Source organism: Lolium perenne, chromosome 2 (assembly GCF_019359855.2).
Source record: "Lolium perenne isolate Kyuss_39 chromosome 2, Kyuss_2.0, whole genome shotgun sequence".
NCBI lineage: Eukaryota > Viridiplantae > Streptophyta > Magnoliopsida > Poales > Poaceae > Lolium > Lolium perenne.
This window is the reverse complement of record NC_067245.2, coordinates 61998848-62009073: the sequence shown is the minus strand read 5'-3', so window position 1 is coordinate 62009073 and position 10226 is coordinate 61998848. Positions and strand designations below refer to the sequence as shown.

At 49.0% G+C, this 10226-nt stretch overlaps 1 long non-coding RNA gene across 1 annotated transcript; it reads right to left on the bottom strand.

Annotated features, from left to right (window-relative positions):
- Positions 1 to 1437: 1437 nt before the first annotated feature.
- LOC127330041 (uncharacterized) lies at positions 1438 to 2577 on the bottom strand. Its single transcript, XR_007869097.1, has 2 exons — positions 2033 to 2577; positions 1438 to 1676 (listed from the first exon to the last, which is right to left on the bottom strand). It is a non-coding gene; the product is annotated as an uncharacterized lncRNA (long non-coding RNA).
- Between the last annotated feature and the right edge of the window lie 7649 nt (positions 2578 to 10226).

Genomic DNA, 10226 nt, shown 5'->3' with positions numbered 1-10226 from the left:
ACTTGATCGTCTCTGTTTTTTTTCTTCCTCTTTTTTATGGTCCTTTATAGTATACTAGCACAATACCCGTGCGTTGCAACGGATTAACAAATGATATCCTATCGGGAGACATCACCATGTCGATCTTATGTTTTCTTGGGTATTATCATATCGCAGCCTTGCAGTGACTTTTTTTTCTAGATTGGTGACACTATCAGATATTCCATACCGAAGTGTTAATTTAATATGGGCCCACAAATCTTGAAAATAATATGATGTAATTTCTAGCACTTAAAATATCTTTTGTTTCATTTTAGTTTTTGTTTATATGGAGGTTTGTCTCTGCCGGCGTGTAAATTATTAAATTGGCCTATCCCAACCAAACAAGAGTCCGTTGAAATACACGATCGAGCTTTTCAGGCAATGCAATTAAACTCCTCAAGGCCCAACACGCCAAGCTCCAGCCAGCGCAGGCTCGTCCCCGAAGAACCAGCCCCGCCAGCTCTGTACACAATTTGACAATCTCTGGCAACAATCGCTATCCACCTTTCTATTAGCTCATCCTTCTGTCACAACCCATAACCCTTTGTGTTAAATTAGCATGTTATTTTCCGAGCCTGCTGCTTGCCGACGTTCCTGGAGTGAGTCACGAGTGTATAAACTGGAGAGATTTGATCCAGGAACTCGAGGTGGGACTATTAAAAGAATAGCAAATATCCTTGATCAGCTGTTTACCGTCAGTCACGGAAGGAGTAGGCCAACTTTTTGGGTGGCTGTATCCGAGTCGCGCGGCGCAAGGCCCATAAGAGCCGGCCGGCAGCTAAATAACCTGGCACGTATGGATTGCTGGCCGGGAAAAAAAAAAGCTAACCATGGCACTGTGCGTTATATGTAATTTAGTGGGAGGGTAAACTTGTCTAAAAAAGTGTTGGACCAAGGAAACAATCCTCCCTTTATTATTATAGGTATAGACTAGGAAAAATACCCGTGCGTTGCTACGGCCTAGAAAATTTAGACCGAAGTACACGATAATTATTTAATCGGTCTCTTAAATTTGGACCAAACAAATCAAGAAGTCAAGAAGTTGAATGTCACCCTGGAGTAGGAATGCAGTATTGATAATTCTTCGTCAAAGAATTTTCGTGCCTGAGTTTTGGGGAAATCGGGCCCGTGGGTTGGATTGTAAGGAGAGGGTTGGAATTTGTAAGAAAAAACTTAAATCCAATTTGGGATCTCCAGCAGAAGGGTGAACTCGAGAAGTTACAGAACATCTTAATCAAGCTGAGGCAGACGAAATGTTTGCAAAATAAAAATAAAATATCCAATACTCAAATTTTTCAAGCAATAAGGTGTAAATTACTAAGACTGAGTACAGTAAAACAAATATGTGGTGTGCTGTGTGCACATGTTCAAATTGTTCAAGCAATAAGGAGTAAAAAAAATTTGAGGGTTAATCAGGAGTAAATAACTGTTTCTCTTCAGACAATTCCAGTAACCATGTTAGCTCATCTAAAAAGGAGCATTGTTTGTAACCAGGAAGAAAAATGCATTCACTTCTTTGACATGGACTTCAGGCAGACATATTAAAAAATTGTAGTTGCATCAAAACGTGAGGGAAAGAGTGTTGTCTTGTCGCAGTCTGACAGCCACAATCTCTCCTGCCCGGAGTGTGTCGTGGATTCACTTGCTCAGTTCATCTTCACATGAAAAAATATGAAAAAAAAAAGAGTTGGGTTTCTATCATGAAAGGGCATGAACTGCAGTAGTACAGGTGAAACTACAAAACTATATCCATCCCAATGCTTAGCAAGTCAAGGTCGTCGTCATCTATACATGAGCAACCAACCATGGCCAAATCCTCTACGGGTATGGCCTCTGCATCAATTTATTCGATGATCGTTGTACACACCAACACCATGTCAATGCAACAACAGAAATCCTTAGAAAGTTTGCTGTAGTTATTTTGTTTTCAATTAATCCTTGAACGGAAGTAATCTGAATGCTTAGCAGAAGAGAGGCAAATTGCTTCTTTAATTTCTGTAAAATTGCTAACCTGACAGAGTTGTGCAGTTGTAATATCTAGCTAAGTGGTGGTGCTGGCCGAGTATGTCGGCAAGCTGGGGTCTCGTGCTCCAGACCAACGAGCTAGCCGTCAGTCAACAGATTCTTATCGGCTTCACACCTCCAGTACACGAGTGAGTTTTCTTCCATCCCCCATCCGCTCTGCCATCCTACTTTACTGACACGAGTTCTGAGATGCGCACCTCATACCGCTCGCTCCCGCGCACCTTGCCTGCCTGCAGCGCTGCGAGGAGGACCAGGGCCTTGATTTGTGCTGCTGCAACCCTAGGCCCTCAAGATCTGCCGCCGCCGTAGGTCCAGGTCACCACCCCGCGACCCCGCGATTGGGCTGCGGCGGCCGCCCAGATCCACGAGGCAGAAGGCGGCGGAGATAGGATATGCACCGGGGAATCCGGACGGCTTGCGTCGCCGCCGGGGAGAAGAGGCGGGGCATGTTGTCGAACCTTGCGCAAATTTGGGCCGATGTTGGGCTGTTTTGGCGTGAGGATGAGGAAGCAAGCGTGATGCGACGCACGAAGCCAGCGAACCGGTATTTGACTTCGGCGGTGGCAGAGGCTGTAATTATGATGCAGGATCAAGGGTAAGTCTAAAACGGACGAAAAAACAGGGGAGAAACCTTCCTTCCTTTATTAGTATACTAGCACAAAATGCCCGTGCGTTGCACCGGGTCTATAATTAATTAAATATTTTTATGTTGAAGTGTGCTCTAATTTTAGTTGTATCATTATTTTTAAGTATGTTTGATTTCACCCAAATTTCAGTTATCTTATATGACAATCCTCACAAAAGTAATAAAAGTGTCACTTAATTATTTTTCTTTCTATACATCATGTGTATCAAAAACTATGAAATCATCATGCTCAAAATCACTTGTTAAATTACATGGATATACACTAAATTAATAAAATTTTGACAGGTCGCTAAAGAATTGGATTACATGGAAAATAAATTTTCAAAAAAATGATACCACATAAAAGGAGATCAATTATTTACATCCGATAGGATGGTACCGTTCAAATAAAAAGCGATTAATGAAGCCTTATCCCGCCTTATCATGCTTGGTCGTCAATTTTTAAACTTTAGCAGATCTATGAAATGGTCTGATTTTTAAGTGGAAAAATTCTTATGTAGCACAAGGTAATTATTAAATTTCTTAATGAAAAATAATATAAGATTATTATTATTATATATAGAGAGGTATAGATTTCAGTCGCATAACTCACCTCAAATCATCCAGCCTTTAACCAATAGAAAGAAAAGTAAATTTTGCAATCGAAGAAGGAAAAAAAAGCTATATGACCGCACGAAAAAAACTAATTAATTTTCATCATCCTGAATTACTACTTAAAAACAAGAATTAACAACATCAAGTTAGGACTTTTAATCAGTTTCTTCTACCGGTTACTCCCATTAATGTTCAATTGTGCAGATCCTGTAGCACTCTTCTCTGAAAGACCCATGTCTATTTCAGAAATCTTGTCATCCTACTTCTCGCATGCTTTGGTGGACTGGAGATGCCCAAACTGTAGTGTCGCATTAACCATCCAACAAACTAAAACTATAAGGAAGACCAACAATCACATCCGCTACCGCCATACCGCCATGCGTGCTGTCGCTGCTGATGGAGGTGTGGACTTTGGACCCTGGAGCCTGCAGGCAGCTCCCTGTCGGCCACAACCGGATGCGGCACCCAAAGGCAACGCTCGCCGCGTCGTCCCCGCCATTGCAGGGCTGTCGCTGGCAGTACGTACCTGCGGCGGCAGCATCCCCACCTCTCCCGTTCCTTCCTTACCAGCAATGTGGACTTGCAAGAGCTGGCTCGGCATAGAACGCTCGTGAATAGTTCACAATTGACTGGTGCTTTTGACCAAAGCAAACGTGCGTAGCAGCAAGCTAAGCTAGCTAGATGATCCAATTAATTTGGTGTGTAAGATTACCCAAAGCAACATCTATCAGCTGAACCTGTTGGATTAAACAAAATGCGCACCAAAGCACAAGCTGGCCTTATTGATCATCAAATCGTTCCGGTACTCCCGTACGAAGCTAGTAAGATGCGCTAATTTATCTGTGGTGCAATAGCAAAATCGAACAGCTGAACCTTTTCGGGGGTGTGGCCAGCCAGCCAGGAAACGCCGCTGCAGCGCGTGGCTTGGAGGCAGGCCACGGCCCGTGCATGTCATTGCTGGCGACATCGTGGCGGTGCAGGGGAGCATCCGGTCGAACACCATTGGTGCGCCATCGAGCAAATCGGCCGCCGTTGGCGGTCCTGGCGCCGGCCGCCTTGGGGCTGCGACTTTCTACCGATCTGCAATACCGAACAAACTACGTCGCCCCTGCGGTGCCAATCCATCTCGCTGACGCCACCAACTCGACTTGGAAGCCACGCTGAGCATCTCCGTGGGGCCTATGCTTACCAGATTCCCGGCCGGCCTGTTCCATTCTCTTGTCTTCGGCCTTGAACAGGTCGAAGCTGCCCCGTGAGCATCAGCGACAGAGAACTCCGCAGAACACGGGAAACTAAGCCCTACGCCGCCGGCGTGGCTCTTCTCCCCCTCGCGCGAGTGCGACAACGCTCAAAGAATCGCAGCGGCGGCCACCTTCGCGAAGCCAAGCCTGCTCAGCATCCTCGCTGACGCTAGGGAGGGCGACATCGGTCGCATCGGACGGTGCGCCTTCCACGCTCGCGCGGTCTTCTGCAACTCGCGGCCTTCTGCAACTCGTCGCTGCGCGCCCTCTCGAACCGATCTACTGATTCCTCCTGCCATCGCTGGGGTACGACCATGCCTTCGACTCGCCGAGCTATTCTCTTCGTCGGTGGATCGGCTGAGTGGGCGTTGGGTGTTGGGTAGGACGATGGGGCGGCGGCGGCTCGATCTAAATACGCCAGAGGAACCAAACCCTAGGTATGGCTGGACATACCGAACATATGTTTGACTTGGTGGTGGCATGTCTTGTAATTTCATCTGGAAACCAGGGGTAATTCCAAAACGGACGAAAATTTTGGAGAGAAACCTTCCTTCCTTTATTAGTAGGTAAAGATAATATATCTATATCTATACCTAATAATAAAGGAGCTAACGTTTCCGTGGTTTGGTCCATCATAATGCGCTTTGGTCCATCCAACAATACGTTTTCATCCGTCCGTCCGAAGCTGAAGTTCTCTTCTTCCTATGTTTTGCTTCCTGCCAGACGAGCAACGCAGAGTCGGAGAGTCCAGGTAGAACCCGATTGCTTTTTCTATACCTAACCAGCCGGGTAGGCTTTTCAACCATCGCGCAATTTCATGTTGCCGTGTTGGTGTTGGACCCAGCTACAATTGGTAAGCGATCTCTTGGATGCCCCGATAATACTATATGGACCTCCAATTTGCATCTTCCATAATAAAAAGGATTATGTCTACGCTTCTTCTGCATCTACAGCGTGCACACCATGCGTGCGTTCGCCGCAGGGAACGTTTCCGGCTCATCGGCTGGGTCACGAACGAGGCGTACTCGCCCAGGTCCGTTGTGCTTCACGTCCAGCATGTCGTCCTAGATCAGTGTCGCACCACCGTGCCAAGCACGCTGACCCGAGGTATGAGAATTAGGTGCTCACCTGCGTGAGATTGGCGAGACGGCCGGCCGGCCAGGCCGACGAGGTAGCAGAGCGTGTTGGGAACCTCTCCGTACATGCAATTTCCGGCAAGGTTGAGCTGCTCGACGCTACTGAGTCACAAGAAGGATGGTGGGATTGAGCCGTCGGCTGGTTCATGCCGACCTGCCGCCGATGGGAGTGTCATCGCACCGCAAGGGAGTTGTGGAGCCAGAACATCTCATCTCTATTCTTCGGCATGAACTCTGCGCAAACAGGCGGCCGTGTCTGATATGAACTGTTTTACCCGTTCGGCAAGCCAAACTCACCTTTAAATATGAGTATGAGTCCATCGACGGATCCCAGGCAAGAAGGCATCGTCTGGTACGCCAAGCTGTTGTTCGTACGGGTGCTGAATGAGGGCTCGGCCGGCTCCGTCGTGGTTTCGCCGCCGGTGTTTCTGCGAATACTGAAGGAAGGCGCTGTGTCGGACTCGCCGTCAGGGAGTACGAGGGCGCGCTGACCGGGGAGAAAGGCCGGCAGGCAGGCAAGGTCTGCGCCACAATACACAGAGCCGGCGCCGGTAGAGTCCAGAGATGACGATTCTGCGATTACATGTTGTGGAGGAGTAGACGGCTGTGCTAGGATGGATTTGTACCCCTGGCTGCTCACGTTTCACTCCGGTGGAGGTTGCGGACCGTTTCAGATCAGAGCTGATGGACCTTTGGTAGTGGGTTTGAGGCTTCCAAGCCACGATCCCGGGGAGTACTCGACACAGCTCCTACAAGCACGACCGGTAGCAGTAGCACGATGAAATTTTATCTGGTTGATTGACTTTTATACGCAGCCGAGTTACCAGCGAATACTACGACACTCATCGAATATTTTTGTTCCATGGTTTATTTATCTCTAATTTTTGGCTTTGCAAACTAAGTTTGAGGGCAGCAAAAACACATGTTCGCCCTGTACTTCAACTTCTCACACGTAAAATATTTTATACCATCTTATTCCAACGGTTCTGGTACAATCATTCTGAATCTGCAAAGATGCAAAGTGCAGAAAGAGCCTGGTAGATACTGGAGTATACCTTGGAAAATTTGGATATGCATATTCCTTGTACACACAACCCTAATGGTTAAAGTATAAATACATTGCTTATGTTGGTGGCCTACGAAATAGAATGTAGCCATTTCTACACATGAAAAGAACATCATTTTTAGTCCAAAACTAGCTTATGATACTGAATTTCTTCATTGATTAAGAAATATTTAATTAAAATCAACCCGATGCAACGCACGGACATATTTCCTAGTCTATACCTAATAAAAAAGAAGAAGGGTTTCTGTCGTCCGTCGGACGTTTTACAGTTTAGCCCTCCTTTTTTCAGAAATCAACCCGCAGTCCATTTTTGTGTTGAACCGATGCTGCCGTCCCATTTTCATTTTAGCCCTCTCTTTTCAGTAAAACAAACCCGCGGTCCAAATTTTAGTTCAAACGGCACAGACTGTCGTGGTTTTGCAATTTAGTCTGTAAAAAACTGAACATCAACCCGCAGTCCATCTCACCCTTTATATGTTCGCATGCCCGATTCTTATTCATCGTCAGAACCGCGCAGGATGACGTGCGCGACGGAGAAGTCCGCGAAGGTTCGGCCAATGGCGGCAGCCCATAGGTATGTGCGCTATGGCAGACACCGAAGGACCTGGTGCATGTACTGACCTTTTTTTTAACCTCGGAAATGCCTTTGATTGATAAAGTCGAAAAGATTTTGGACAGTTTATAAGGGAGATCGACCGAAAACCATACAACACAACCCACCACGCCGGCCACGAGGCCGTGCCCCCACACGAGTTGACGACCAAGCCATCCTAGCGACCAAAGCCGACACCACAACACCTCAACGCAACACAGCGGAGGCAAACATCCGGAGCCGCCGCTCCAACATCCACGCCAGCCCCAAGGCCGCGCCCACAGACTAGCCGACGACCCAGTTGCCCAAGCAAACCAAGGCCGACACTCAAACACCTCAATGCGGAACGGCAGAGGCGACGATCCAGAGCCGCCGCTCCAACATCCATGCCGACCCGCAGGGCCGCGCACCACCAAGCCGAAGACGAAGAACGGAAAGCGCCGACCAGACGAGCAGACCAGGCACTAACATGGGAGGTGAACCTCCACAATGATGCCTCCCAAGGAGGGGAGCGACGACCGAGAGCACCGCCATCGCCAGCAACAACCGAGGCCGGTGCATGGTTTTCACCCCGAGAACACCAAACCCGAAGTCGTGTCTGCCTGTCCGTCGAAGTCGAGGCTGCCCAACTCACCGACGCCAACCACCAAAGCTCACTCCACTGGTCCCTCCGGCCGAAGGAACATCCAAGGCGAGGCCCCAAGAGGCAAACGACGCAAGAACGCCAAACTGGCCCGACCCCGCGTGGGATCTGGGGTTTCCCAGGAGAACCTGGGCGGAGTTGCGAGAAACACCACCTCGACGATGACTTCAAGAAGGATGTGGTGCCCAAGGGCATCACCGACTTCGGTCTCGACAGATTGCCGGGACAAGCTTTCGCCCGGCGATGAGTCGCAAGCCACACACCCGCCCCTCAAGGGCCATCAAGACCACCAACACCAACCTGCACGCAGAAACGCCAGCCCCACGCGCTCGACGATCTGAGGCCACGGACGAAACAAGGCGTTGGGGCCAGGTCCGCCTCCGGCAGAGCCACCTCCTAGCTCGACGAGACGAAGAAGACCACCATCCAGGGCCGCCACCCTGGCATCCGGGCACCACACGAAGCACAAGCCGAGCGAGCACCCACCAAGCCAAATCGGCGACCACCGATGAAGCCGTCAGAGCGAGGCAGCCAGGACCCACGTCCATTGCGCCGCCACACCTAGGCTCACCGTCGCTGCAGCGAGAACGCCGCCGTCCGGATCATCACCGCTGCCCGCGAAATAGTCGATGAAGCAACCAGAGCGAACCCGTGCAGCTGCCACCGCGCAGGAAACCGAAGCACACCGCCACCACACTCCTCCACCAACCCACACGAGCAGAAACGCCACACCGCCACGGAGCAGAGCCACGGCAGCCGCCGGCCGGAGGGGCCACGCCCACCACGCCGTCGAGCCGCAGCAGCCGACGCCCAGCCGCGAGCAGCCGCAACCACGCTCGAATGCTCCACGAGTCGCCACAGATCTGGGCGCGGGGACCCAGAGCCATGACCGCGCGACCACAAGCCGACCTCCCCCGACGCGGAGGAGGAAGCCGCCACCCGGCCGGAGAGGCCCAGCCCGCATAGCTCCCTGCACGAGCTCCCACGAGCCTCAGCGTGTGCCGCGAAAGGGGAAGACCTGCCGCCGCCTACCACACGGGCTTCACCCGGCGGCGCGCTCTGTCCCTTCAAGGCATGCTGCTGTCTTGGTTATCCAGCAGCTACCAACAATTTGAATTGATCTCATCATAGGCCTATCAGCTATGATCATGATATGCTATTCTTGAATAGATGTTATTAATAATGATATGCCTTACTTATCCTTAAGGTAAAGATAAGGAAGAGTTATTCCTTGGATTTAATGAGGGGAGAACCGACTCGATAGAGGCGTTCGAGCCGGAGTAGCAGATGAGGGGAGGGGAGGCAGCGAGGTGGGAGGGGCCGGGACTGGCGGCTAGGGTTAGCTGCCCGAGTCGCCCGGTGCGGGACGACACGGGGGGCCTCGCTTACTTAATGTTACTGACCATTTATTTGTTCTTGGCGTCTGAGGTCTACTGTGAGTCCATCAAGCTTATTCATAAATTTAGAGATTTTAGTGATAGATCTTTTGCAGAAATATTCCCCAAGGATTTCACATTAATACCGAGCTATAAGTGATTATGCCATCATGGCGGAAAAGCATAATCAGACGCCTCATGCATATGGATTTGTTACTTCGTTTTTTTTTTTTTTTTTTTTTTTTTTGCGAATTGATTTGTTACTTCGTTTGTTCCATCTATGCATGGAAGTGGAGCGACTTCTTTCGGAAACGGCTCACTCCAATCTGGACAAGCGAGTATCTGGCAGGAGAACCTTCTGGTCTGGTTTGGAGGAACAATGTGAATTTCTGGCTCATTGGATTGATTTTCTAGATAATGTGTGGTTACCTCTTTTATCTGGCATCCATGGCGATGTGGCATATTTTCTAGATAATAATCTCATTCAATACAAGAAGACCCTGGCAAGAGTTACTAGCGATGAGTCAACCGAGGCCACTGTTATGCCGGCTTTGCACTACCGCGAGCGCCGACACGGACTCACGTCTGTTTTATTTTGGTTTTTACCTCCGTTAATTGTTTGGTCATGTTTTGTCTGTTATTTCTCGTTCGGTTGAACAAATCCTATTCTAGCTATTTTTCAGAGTGTACATAATATGATTTGAGAATTTGGTGTGATCTTTCATGTCAGATCCGGATTTTTGGTCTTGGGACAGTGGACATGTTTTTGCTGGAAATTAGACGCAGTTACTAGACACAATTTCAATTGTCAAGTTTTTATTGATTAGCAGTGAATAATCAAATGTAGTCAGGTGGATGTGATATTATTTTGTGAAGTTCTTTTGAC